This window comes from Calidris pugnax, unplaced genomic scaffold (genome assembly GCF_001431845.1).
Source record: "Calidris pugnax isolate Ruff unplaced genomic scaffold, ASM143184v1 scaffold188, whole genome shotgun sequence".
Taxonomy (NCBI): domain Eukaryota; kingdom Metazoa; phylum Chordata; class Aves; order Charadriiformes; family Scolopacidae; genus Calidris; species Calidris pugnax.
In genome coordinates this window covers 9,000,227-9,014,112 of record NW_015091257.1, presented here as the reverse complement: position 1 = coordinate 9,014,112, position 13,886 = coordinate 9,000,227, and the positions used below count along the sequence as shown (strand labels likewise).

Below are 13,886 nucleotides of genomic sequence, written 5' to 3'. Positions count from 1 at the left end.
AGAAACACTCACTTGAGAAGCCTAAGTTGTAACAGCCATCTTACATTGCTCTGCTTCTGTCTTCTTCTCGGTAACTCATCTAAATGGCCTTTGCCTAGGTACAAAGTATTTTGTTTTAAAGATGCTTAAAGCAGTCCTTGTCATATAGGGCAAGCTTGCTCAACTGAGGAGCCAGCTCAAGTCATCCAGGGCCCACCTTACCGCGTACTGAAAGGGCAGATATAGATAGGCTTCCTGGCACCCTTCCATCCTACAATTTCCCACTGCTATTACACTGATGATTCAAATCTAATTTTAACAAGCAAGCAAGCCTTCTGCTGTCAGCAATCATTGTTCCAAGACAGAAGGAAAATACTTTAAACACATTTTCGTGCCTTTCAACATCTGCATTTTTGTATTGCTTTTGTTCCTGGAGAGGGGCATGGAAAAGGAAAATAAGGGAAGCACTTCCCAAGGTAGGGAGCTAAGATATCAGTGCTGTCACTTATCATTTCCTGAACAAGCCTAATTCTTCCAAAAAAATACATGGGTAGAAGGGTATTATTAATATAAGAGCTAATGCTTTGAAAGTCTAAAAAACTTGCAACAGTAACAAAGGAAGTTTCAAAAACACATTCCCCTAAGATCACATAATAATAATGGGGTTTGTTTCAAACATACATAAACAGTTTTCCACTGTTTTTTTCCTTTGGTAAAACTGAGTCCTACACAGCCACAATATTAATTTTTTTAAATAACAAACTATATGCATCTCTTTACAGCTACGTTTGTATGCAAATGAAACTCCTCCACCCATTTAGAAAGAATCTAAAAATTTCCTTGCTTGTATGCGATCTCACAAGAGGACACCACTCACTGTGTTTCTAAGTGTTGCGTAAGAGATCAGAAAAAGCAAATTAATTTGAATATTCTTTTACCCATTTTCAGATGGCCTTCAAAAGCAAAGTCAACACAAAATAATGAAGAGCTGAGTTCATTTGTTGTACAGCAAAAGATGTCATCCCATATCATGTGCACTGTTAGTGAACTGAACGTAATTCGTTCTGAAGATTATTGTAGAAGAAGGAAAACATGGTTCCAATAACCAAGGCTAAGATAACAAAAAGCACAGAAAGTCTTCCTGACAAGGAAGAAACAGCCCAGTTTGTTCTGAGTTACAGCACAATCAAGTTAGCTATATGGCACATCCTGCTGTTTATATCATGTGATTTTAATAACTTAAAATAGAAGATTAAAGCCATCTGCAGGTCTCCTAAGCAAAACAAATGCTATACTGTGGTGCTGAAATATGTAAGGTGCTTCCATTACCTAGAATTCATATCATAAAAGGTTATTTATACATTGGAATGGGAAATATTTAATAGCATTTAACACTCTAACAGGTATGGAAAATATTACCTGTGTAACACACTGCCTTGTTTTTACAGCCTGTGTAAAATACACTACTATACTGTTGACTGAATGTAGTAGTCAAAATATGGGGGATCAAGTGTTGCAGTGCTCTTAGACAGGCATTATGGAATCCGCGCAAGGTATTTAATTTGATCTCTTTGTTCAAGACAGTGGTATTTGCATTCATTCACCTTCAGCAAGTTATTTATCTAAAAAAGCTAAGATGCTTTCACTTCTTTTTTTCTCCCAAACCCCACTTGTTCTTCTATATATTGCCATAAATAGAGTGTTGCATTTAGACCGTCTGTGATACTCTGAGCCAATTTCACTGCAGATAAAGGTCAAGGAAAAAAATTATTAAAAAGAAAATAACTTTTTTTTTTTTTTGAGTTCTCTATATAAAACATCAGTGCCAAGCATTAAAGCAAACTTTGAACATTCATCAGCCTCACTGGGCTCCTAACTGGGCTGTATGTTTTATCTGTCAGAACAGCAGCACTGAGCAGAAGGCATCATGAAGGCAAATTTTGGAGCAGGACAAATAACTGAACTAGTTCTTCTGTTTCTTGCACAGTAGCTACTGTGTTGCAACTGCACTCCAGAAATATGTGACCATGGTCTCAGCTAAGTAATCGGAGTGTATGAAAGCCCTAACCTCAACTGAAGACCTTCATAAGCACGACGACACAAAGAGACCAGTACATTATCTAACTGGGTTTCCTCAATAACACAAGTTTTGAAACTCAAACATGCAATTCTTGCATTACACGTAATTTTGAAATATTGAAAGAAATCTGTATTTTAGAAATTCATTGGAACAGGATATAAAAATTTCAGCGGAAGGACAATTTCTCATCTCAATTTCAACTATTTTCCAGCTTTACCATAGCTATGAAGACTCAGGGAAACAAAATCGGTCTCCTGTTTGAATTCTCCCTTTAGCTTATTTCCAACGCATCTTTTTATTTCCATAACTACCAAACAAAAGAGCCTTCTCATGTTATGAATCTTCACACACCTATTACCAGAAGATGACCAACTCACAATTTCAGTCTCTGTTTGACAAAACACGTTGGATTTTATCAGTTTCCTACCAGAAAGATGAGCTCCTCCGGAAGTCCCAAACTCTCTCCCAAGTATGTCCAGACACTTTGAGCTTCAGTTACGAGTACTGCACCTCCCTATCATCCATTTCATATGGACAGTAAACACACTTTTTATTTGTTAGTTTTGCAATCCTACATCAAAACATCATATCACTGAATGGTAGATTTATGTGCAATCTGTAGGGTATGGCCACAGTGCACCTCAAGATAAACAAATGACAACTTCTGAATAACAAGCCTCTGAAGGAGCTTTAGATATTACAGGGTTGCAGAGACCAAAACAAAAGACATCACCTTGCTATTCCTTCTCACTATATTTACAATTAAATAGTATAATGTGAAATAATGAACTGAAGAGCACAATAAGAAAACTAATATCTGAAATCACCTGGAGATCCGGAGTAGGGGAACGGGACTAAAATGCTGATGTTTAGTTCAGAACAAGGATGTTCAGAAACAGCTTGACCTAGCTCTTTCCAGTGACTACAACTGGAGCCAGTAACTGCTGGATTTGCTTACAAGTTCAGCCAGTGTTCTAGGGACAGGACGCAGGACAGGCTTCTGCAAAAGCAGGAAAATACTTAAGCATGTGTTAGGATTGTATACTATTAGCAGAGATACAGCCCTCTACATCTGGCTTTAAAGCACAAGAGATGCTGCATCCACTGCTTTCCTCATCGCAGATGTGCACACAAACCACTCAGCTATTTTGGACCGATGATTAACATTGACTAGATAGATTAGAAGTTGTAGAGACAAGAACTTGGGATTTAATGCAATGAAAAGGAAACAGAAATACAAAGGGAAAGTAACAAAGAGATACTACTTGGGAGAATGCAAGCTATAACTAACTTGGCACTAAAAAAATTTAGTAATAAGGAACAAAGGAAACGACAGAAAAAACTGCACTGAGCCATAAATGAAGTAGGAGATAGCATGGGCAGGCAAGCTACGTAGTAAAATTTAAAAAAAAGAAAAGCATCAGAAAACATGCTAGCAGAAAAAACATATATCCTCTATAAATTTAGGAGGACCTGGACTCCTGAATCTCCTGGTTAAATGAAGAGGAGTCTCCAAAAAGCAAAACTTTTAAGAACTGACTTTTGAGTAAAGACCAAGAGAGAAATTTGTACAGATGAGAAATGCCAAAGTGGGGCAAAGAGAAAGTGGGGTAATAGTTTACAAATATCTAAAGTAGGAATCTGCATAGCAGAAAAAGGAAGACATTTTCTGTCAGGTATGGAAACTGAAGAAGGGGTAAATGGAAAGATTCATTTTTCTTTTTTTTTTTTTTTTCAATGGAAAAATATTGAGTGACTAGCAGGGAAGGCTTTTTGGAGGGGAACAACTGTTGGCCTGTGAAAAAAAAACTGCCAGAGGGAATCCTGAAAAGCTACTGCTGGACAAAATAACAGAAAATGCAGTGATGGGAACAGTCCTGTATCAGCAAGGAGGAATGCCTCAGATGATGTAAAAGACCACTTCCCAGTCTGCCTATCTGTACACTGTGCATGCTGTAACTAAGATATATTACCTGAAAATTTGTGCTCCCTTTTTAATATAACGCTAATGTACTTTATTACTGATTTTAACAGGCTTTAATAGGAGGAAGCATATATTCAATTATTTTATTACATGCTTTGAATATAAATGGAGAGCATCTGCACTCTAGTTTACTCCTTCCGTCCTCACCCTCTCATAAAAAAAGTGCTGGCACATTTTAGAATTCAGAGCAGCCTTCCCCAGCCCAGCCGCTTTCTTGGCTGGTTTGCTGGGATCTATATATCCAATCTAATTATTTTGATTCCCATTTCCAACCCTATCAGTGGTGCAGCGGTGCAAGAAATCAAAATGCCAGTCTCCTGAATGTGTTAGAACCTAAAAGCTAACAGCTACTCATTTGCAGAGGCATCACTGTGTGGCCCAAAGCCCCTGTCATCATGCAATTTATGTTCAGCGTTCTGGATGTGAGTCGAGAGGGGTTTCCCAGTGTACCAATACTGAGCATTTCTCATTACATTTCAGATATCCTACAGGTTGTTGCATCATCTTATTCTGCCACAGTGTAACTGACTAACAAAACCCAGCAACACTTCAGTTTAGATTTTGTCTTTTTACAGACTTCCTTAGGTCCTTCTTCTTTTGTATTTTCCCCTTTGTTTTCTTAAGAAGGAAAAAATGGGATCATACAAGCTTATCTTCCCTTAAGTGATCAGAAGAGAGAGTCAGCAATACTCCTGCCAAAAGACCTACTACCCTCTCAAGCCAGGGGGATCATATGTTGCTCACTAGCTGAATTCCCTTGGGGGTCTTTTCCCCGACTCTAAGCTTTCCCCCTCTTGAATTACAGTCTTACTTAGATTACTAATGCCTCAGCACCACCAAAAACATTCCCATTCATTTCCACAGTTTTTACAAACACGATAACATGATTTGTGTTTAAATACAAGCGTCACCGTTTTACTTTTTATTATGAATATCATATGTTTGGCAAGCTGTCTGACCTTCCTTATGATGATGAATGCTGCAGCAAACAATTTGCTGTATCTTTAAAGAAATGGCCAATTCAATTACATTATGCCAGAAGCTTTCAAATCCCTCTCTGCCAAACGTCTTTGCTATATCCTGCCACAGACAGCCCATTTGTATTCCAGCACAGTAGGACACTTGTTTTATTGAAGCATACAGTTCTAGTTAGGTACTATCAACAGAGCACTATTTCAGTTCTCCAGCTCTGCGTTCCTTCCCACCCCCTCTAGCCTTGGTTATTAGGATTTTCAATTTTACTGACCAAACGTGTATGCATTACTAATTACATGCATGAAATCCAGTGGTTATCGACTGCTACAACAAAATACATTAGTGACCAATTACAGGAGTTCTTGGCAGCAATGGTTATCATTTTAGTGGATTTAATCATTGCACTCAAAGTGAAGCTCGAGATTCCCTTTGAGATTACACCACTAATTGCTTCTGTTTTGCCAGTTACTGCATGAGCTGGTTTGCAAAAAAGGATCACTAAAGATGCTTTCTAAATATCGAAGAGCAGCAAACAGATGAAGCCTCCCGTAATGAGTCTGCCCCACCCCCAATAAAACCACAGCATCAATTCATTCACATCACAATGCCCATCTCCGACACATATTCCCCTCGTCATCCCCTCTTTCCTTCTCATTTCTTGTTGTTTGGGCAGACAAGAGCAACACAGCTGCACTGCTGTTCACGTCAGTTGTACAACACACTATCATTTATTTAGATAGATAGTGAGAACATTACACTTAAAAAAAAAAAAAAAAAATCATTGCTTCCCCCCTCCCTTCTGTGTTTGCAGAGAGGATACTACTTGTTATTCTCATTATGACAGAATGTTTGAGTGGTCTTAGACCTTTAAGAAAAACAAAAAAAAAGAAAAAAAAAAACCAACCCCAAAACCCTAGGCAAAGTACATGATTTATTACATGCACAATACCACCGTCATAGGCTTCCACTCTCCAGGAATCCCTAAAAACAAACACTCCCCCTCCAAAGGAATTTGTAATATAACATATTGTTCTCTAAAAGCCCGTGTCTACCTCCAGATCCCCACTAGTGATGAATTAGCCGGTTTACAGCCTCATAAAGCAGAAGTGTCTATATATTTTAATGCTGAGGCCAACCACAGGACTTCAGTACCTTTCAAATTTAGTGATATACACCTTTCCAAACACCAATGAAATGCTGTGTCACTTGGCTTCAGGCAAAACAAGGAGATATAATTTCATCAACATTTTCAGTCTGATCAAAATAAGTTGTCTTTCAAAGACAGCTGTGTCCAGTTTTGGGCTCTCCAGTTCAAGAAGGACAGGGAACTGCTGGAGAGGGTACAGCAAAGGGCTATAAAAATGATTAGGGGCCTGGAGCACCTCCCTCAGGAGGAGAGGCTGAGGGACTTGGGTCTTTTTAGTCTAGAGAAGAGAAGGTCGAGGGGGGATCCAATCAATGCTTATAAATACTTAAAGGGAGGGTGTCAAGAGGATGGGGACGGTCTTTTTTCTGTCTGCCCAGGGACAGGACAAGAAGAAATGGGCACAAACTTCAATATATGAAGTTCCACCTAAATACAAGGAGGAACTTCTTCACTTTGAGGGTGGCAGAGCACTGGAACAGGCTGCCCGGAGAATGGTGGAGTCTCCTTCTCTGGAGACATTCAAAACCCACCCGGACAAGTTCCTGTGTAACCTGCTGTAGGTGGACCTGCTTTGGCAGGGGGTTGGACTAGATGATCGCCAGAGGTCCCTTCCAACCCCATGTGATTCTGCGACAGAAAATGTGGGGGGTAGGGTTGCAACTACAGTTTTGTTAGCCGTCTGAGAACAAGCTATTTTAACAAATAAAATAGTTTATATAAATGTTTGGTTTCTTTTTATTAAAATTTCAGCTACTAAAGCTTTCCATTACTCAAATGCCAATTTCTGAACAACAAAGAACCCCTCTCAAAAATATAAAAAATGAAAAATCCTCAATCAAAAATTTCTCATAAAATTAAAAAAACCTTCTAGAATTATCCTATTGAACATTACCTTTTTTAGGATTTCAGTATTTGCTAAGTTGATACAACTCTAATTAGAAACTTAATTGATCTCTGTGAGAGAGGTACTTTAGAGAGTTTTAAATCCCCAGAGACTTATAGACTATGAACAACAGAGCATATGATATCTTTAAAAACTGTCAGAAACTGTACAATATGATTTACAGAAATAACAACAATCTCCCTGACATTAACTTCAAAAAGAAGTTGAAGAGCTTCATCCTAGAGCATCAACAGGCTGTAGCAACAGCATCAGTTGCTTCAGCCACTAAATACAGTAAGGACTCTTACCTACCAATCCCTGAAAAAGAACATAATACAGTACACAGAGGGTTGCATCATGGATGCATTTTATCTTGTTTCAAACCCAGATGCAGATTTGTACAAACCCATCCATCTTTCCAGAGCACCAGGCACAAGAACTGCTACACGCAAGATGCTCTCCAAACCATGGCCAGTTCATTTCTATGCTTCACTAAGAAAATCTTGCCCCAGGGCACGCAATTTCAAGTCTGAACGAGAAAATCTGCAGGTGATGCAGTAACTACAGTAACTGGCAAATAATAAACTGGATAAAACACCTAAATTAGAGATCAATCCTATATTCATAAAGGAATAGACTACACAATTTAATTGGATTATTCCCAGCTCTTAGTTCAATAGTGCTTAACTTCCACCTTCCTCTAACAACAATTAAAGACAATTTTCAAGTAAAAAGTAACATTACGTTGACATGGAATCTTTGTCAAGGCATAAGTCACTACACCTACAAAGCCAGCAGAATGGCCACCTTTCTTTTGTATGGCTAAGCTCCCATCTCATGTACATGAGCACAAAATTTAAGCCACAATTCCAAAAAGACTGCAATTGCACCTAGAATTTCTAGTGCTGCCTTCCAGAAGAGGAAAGGGGAAGAAGACAGGGGAAGAAAATATTCTCGAAGAGAACAGCTGAGCTCATGTAGCACCCAAAATACAAAAGGTCAGGAAATACCTGTCTTTCATCACTGTCAAAAGCAATAGACTAAAATAATGCAGAGTGGGACTGATAACACAGGAAATAAATGAAAACATTTGCCGCATGTTAGTATAGAAGTTAAAAGAAACAAGGCAAAAACCTCTCTCAAAGGTCCTTGCTGGATTTAAAATAGAGCTGTTGAGCCAATTTTGATTTCAAAACATGCCATTATCATTTAAGAATACTGAACTTCTCTCCTTTAATAAACCTTACACCTGTTCAGTAGTCCACAGACCTAATTCCTAAAACCACGCACAATGACTGCAAGCACGACAAGGCACAGTATTTGCAGAAACCAGAACTTCACTGAGAACTACAAATGCACAGGAAAGCAACCAGTTACTTTAAATACAGTCTCAGGCACTATTTGTGATTCACCACCTAACTTACAAATCAAAGAATGATAATGGCAAATGATGCCACAGTGCACTTCTGAATGAATTAAAAGTCTTATGTGGGTATAGTTCACAAAGGCTGGTATATTTTTGTTACATACTTAATTCTCTTTAATATCAAAAACAATGAGAGACTTTTTTTTCTACTGCCCTGTCACAAAGAGATAAACACAGTAAATACTACAGAAAAATGACATATACTGTTTTACACAGTGACGTGACAGATATCAATTTATAAATTCATGCATTCAGTACTAGAATATGATTAAATCACAGCACAGATTTGGAATAAAATGCACTGATAACAAGTTCAGACCAGATTAAATCGAGAGCCTCTCAGCTGATAAGCAGAGTTTGTAAAATTGCATGTAGATACCAGTAAGGATATTCAACTTACTGAAGCCTTCCAAAACTAAACATAATTCTTCTGGCATGATAAATGCCAGCAGGAAGAAAGGCTCCAGCTCTGGCAATTGTTTCAGAAAACTCAATTAACTTGCCCATTATTAAAAATATGTTACCAGTAGAAAGAAGTTTCAGGCTATACTATACTTATCTGCTAATTAATATTGCATGCTTTTCATATATGAATAAGTATGAATAAATAAATACGTTAAATAATACAACAAAGTATCTTTTAGACATGTAAAATAATTGTTGTAACCAGAATAATGCTTGGCCTGACAAGAAAGGAAGCTAGGTGGGTAACTGAAAAATATTTTTCCTGCCTTTTCAGAAACCTGTGTTTGGGTTTGGGACTGGCTGGGGACCTTCAGATGCCTAGGAATGTCTGCCACATGCCTTGTCAAAGCTGATGAAGAAAAGCTGTCCTTGCCCTGTTTTAGTGGAAGATAATCCAACTATTTCAACGGAAGCAAACCCAACCAAGACAATAGCTTTTGTCTCAACATGAAATGAGCCCTTTCCAAGACAACCATACTAGGCCACCACGAGGTTGTCATCTGAGCCCTCATCCTCCGATGATGTCATGCTTAACCTGACCTCTTCTTATGACTTCAGTCCTGCTGAATCTCAGTGCCTTATTATGATCACAAAGCACCAAGACCGAGTTTAACTTCAAGAAACAGAGAGGTTATTCAAACTCAGAAATTAGTCTCAAGATAATTAACTGAAAAGGCAAACAACAAAATACCGAGAAATCCTGCCTATAATCTATGTTTAGTTTTATAGAAGCTTCAAGGGTAGCAATAAAAATCAAACCTAAGGCAAAGCACAGAAGGCTCTATACAACATTCCCTTTAACCAGCTCTAGTACTTCTAATCTTCTTCAATTCAAAAGCCAAGGTACTGTCTCAAGTTACAGATTGCAATTAGGCACAGAAATGCTGAAAAACATTTAACAGTTTTAACATTCTGTAAAGCTGATTTCCAGCTAAACATTCACTTACTCAGGTGCAAGAACAGTCAAGCTCCCCAGTTTCCCCCAGATTTTCCCTTCAGGCCAGTTTTATCCTTAGGTACCTGCGTACAATAAAAAACAAAGAAAAAAAACAATTTACATAACTCCTCATAAGTTCATCTCTTAATTATATCAATTCTTATAGCCCCAAATTGTCAGTAAGTCAAAAATTCAGATATCCAGCTTTTATAAAAGAATTATTTCCCATCAAATTGCTTAACCAAAAGTGAACTCAAAGCTTTTTTTCCCCCTGCAAAAAGACTAGGTTTTATTTGACCAGTTCTATATATATATATAAATGTTCTGTAGACTCAGCACAACCTTAAGTGAAAGAGTTTTCTGTGAGAATCCTCATGTAAATTCAACCTTCTATAATGTGGGATTGCAAGATTTAGGTATATTTCATCACTTGTTTTTAGGAGTACAAACAGACAGCAACACAGTTAAGGCTTTGTTAGCCACAGATTTAAGCCACCTTAAAACAAGAAAATCCTACATATTCAATTACCACTTTAAAAAGTGAGAGAAGGTTTGTGTACAGGTGCAGTGTCACTTAGTTAAGGAGGAGCTCAAAAAATAAAGCCATTCTGCTTTCTTCTGGCACTACTATGAATTAAAGAAACATATTCAACCATATGGAATCAATTTTTGCAGACATATGGAGCTCCAATTAAATAAGTGTGGCTTTGCCGACACAAAAGTCCACCTGCACATATTCAAATTTTCCAGAATTAGACCATGTCATTTAGAGCAGCCCATCTAACAATAACAGAGTAGAAAAGCAATGCATTTGATACGACACAACAACTGAACCTAGTCTCTCTAAATGTGACATTTTAGTGACATGGTTTAGTGATGTGGGTTTGTTTGGGGTTTTTTTGTTTGTTTGTTTATCAAAGTTAGGTTGATGGTTGGACTAGATGATCTTAAAGGTCCCTTCCAACCTAGACATTTCCATGATTCTAAATAGTAGTTGCAGTCTTACTTTTGACCATGGTCAGAGTATAACCAGATTAGAAAGAAAACAAAGATGAATTAATTTCCCTAAAATATAATTAAAATTACATCAGAACAAAAGAAAATTATTTTTCATCTTCTGCATCATGTAATTAAATACATAATTGGAAAAGTAAGCAAGGTACAGTTTTTCAAAGAAAATTTTACCCAAAGCCAACAGAAATTAAAAAACTGACTGTAACTATGCTTCCCAGCATTTCAGTTTTCTTTGCACATCATGCACCCAGATTTTCCCAGGATAAATATATGGAAAACATGCCATTTAAAAAGATGAAAATCAACAAGCTATATCTAAACATCAACATCCTCAACAACTCTAAAATTTTAAAGTAAGGAAGGTATCCTATGAGGTGGAAACTAACAAATTTTTAAGGTAAGCACTTTAGAAGTCCAATTTTTTGTTTTTATTTTTTAAGGATACGGAGTTAATCAGACCCCCTTGTTCATATCTAGTCTGACTGGTTTGTATTAGGTGATGACATACCATTTTTTTTCCACAGGATCCCGACCTCATTCAGTGAATACAGTAGCAAGAAGAAAAGAAAGTACTGAAAATCTACACATTAACTGAATTATATACGGTCACAGCACAGCTCTACACTTGTATCTGCTCCAGGTTATTCTTTGCTGTCTCAGAATAGCACTCTGAGGACACAAAAGCTACTTCTCACACAGAGCTCCTCTTTGGTGCTATCAGGATAACTACAGATTGCATTGCAGTCCCCTGTGAGGGATGTCCTATCATCCCCATAGACTGTGAACTTAAAGAATGACACTTTGGAATTAGGAGCATTAAAAACTCTAATGTTCAACCAGAGAGTCCTAAAACTCACTTATCAGAGTATCTAGCCTTATATAATACTTTAAACTAATTTTCTGGGGAAGTTGTGTTCATCTGCCTTAACTAGGCGATGCATGTTTCCTTTCTTGTAGCGCATTGCCCCATTCACTGTCTGTCTGAAAGTTTCTACAACAAATGAAAGCAAGTTTTCAAAGACTTGACTCCTTTACTGCACAGTCTTCCTACACTTCTGGTCCAGTTGAAAAGACCACAGAATTCTGAAATCGTATCATTTAAAACTATACCATAATGCAAATGTCCAAGGGAGCTCAGTTAACATGTTCTAGGCAACCTTAGTTCTTCACCTTGCCAGCTTTGCAGCACTTGCTCTAACTCAAATAGCATGCTTCAAGACAGCTTTCTGAGCCTGGTTTAATTTCCAGCTTTTAAACACAGTAACCATCAAAAAGAAGCTCCATCTTGTTCAATACAGATGCCCAGGAGTGTCCCTCAAAACTTGGCCACCTCTCTTTCTCACCTAAACTGTACCATTGCCAATCCTGGGGGCAAGTGCTACCACCTCCATCACATTCCTTCTTATCAGGCTCAGTCTCCTATTCCTGATCTCAGCCCTGTCTCCCTGCCTCTTTAGAGTGACTGCTTCATTCTCATCAACTTCATCACATGATATATTGCTCCTTCCCCACAACCAGAATCCCATTTCCCATTCTCATATACTATCTTCCCTTTTAATCTTCAGCATCATCTCTCAGCTTTGTGTCCCCTCACAGATCTGTTAGCTATAACGCATCCCTTCTTACTTTTCAATGTTTTTCCCACTGCTTTACTCTCCCACTCAGCCTCCTGCACTTGCCTCTTGCCCTGGCAAGTTTCAGATTTATTCTCAACAACTGACTCCTTATCTTTTCCATATTTCCCTTCTGCTTCCTACAGAGTCTTTGTGATTAGTGTGCCATAGCCATGGCTGCTACGCTTTGTGCTGAACTCATTTCCAATGATGAGCACTAAAAAGATCTGTACGAGGGCTAATGAGCAGGAACACTTAATTTCAGGATCCCAAAAGGACTTTGGAAGAAGACAAGCCAAACCAGCACTGCGGTCTGTGCAGAAGTAGAATTTTAGGCACTTAAATCCCTCACTACTGAAAAATATAGATGCTGTATATTTAGATTTCAAGGCAGCTGTATGAAGGCTTTGTGGACTGTAGGTTCTTCAGTCTTGGCGCAGATTAACATCATCTATTTTTTTAATTATTTTTTTTTTAATCATTCTACAAAGAACTCAAAGTTAGACAGACTCTAAATCTCAATTTAAAATCACTCCACATTTCCGTTAATACAGAATTACTACTACTTTTTTAAGCTGTTCTTTCTGACAGCCCTTGATTCAATCAAATATATGAAGTATTGGGAGGATGAGGGAGGAATGGCTTTTAATTATGAACAGGGTTTTCTTGGCACTGTTTGCCAAGGATAAGTGTGCTTCTCTTTATTCTACTGAAGAAAGCAAATGATAGCATACCTTCACCTATTTTTGCCAGAAAGTATGAGCCAACCAAAGACATTTTCCTGTCTTGTCTCAAACAGCCCCCTCCTTTTTGTGGATGAGGTGCTTAAGCACCTTAAGGCTGAATTTAAGATGACTGTATACAGTTGGGAGAGGTGATTCCCCCAAGATGTAAAATAATAAAGCAAATTAAAAGACACTGGATTTATTGCATAAGTCCTATTTTTAGAATAGTTTCAATATTTGGCTTGGTAACAATAGAGTTTGTATCAACAGAAAATGAACTAAATCAACACAAACAGAAGTCAGAATTATGTAATAAATTCAAATATGATAAGAATTTAATTAAGAACATTCTCCCTGACTTTCAATGCACAAAGATAGTTCTTTGGATTACCTCATGACATCACTCTTATTTATAACCAGTGTCTTAGAGGTAACACAAACCTTAATATAGATGAGGTGTCTTCAGCTTCTTGGTATCAATGAAAACTAACAGCTAGCTGTTCCTAACATGGATTTACATATCAGTATCTTAAACCTGTCAGCTTTCCCACTAATCTGCCCTTCCATCTAATTTTTGCTTTTCCCATATTTTATGCATACTCTTATCTCACACAACTCCTCCTCTTCCCACGTTTGTTCATTCCTTTTCCTCATAATT

The 13,886-nt window shown here is 37.8% G+C and overlaps 1 protein-coding gene across 1 annotated transcript in view; it reads right to left on the bottom strand.

Annotated features, from left to right (window-relative positions):
* The window catches only part of TBL1X (transducin (beta)-like 1X-linked), a 145,080-nt gene extending 135,116 nt beyond the window's left edge, over positions 1–9,964 (bottom strand). The window contains exon 1 of the mRNA XM_014960319.1: positions 9,887–9,964. The gene's annotated coding sequence lies outside the window, so the exon portion shown is untranslated. The remainder of the gene's footprint in view (positions 1–9,886) is intronic.
* Between the last annotated feature and the right edge of the window lie 3,922 nt (positions 9,965–13,886).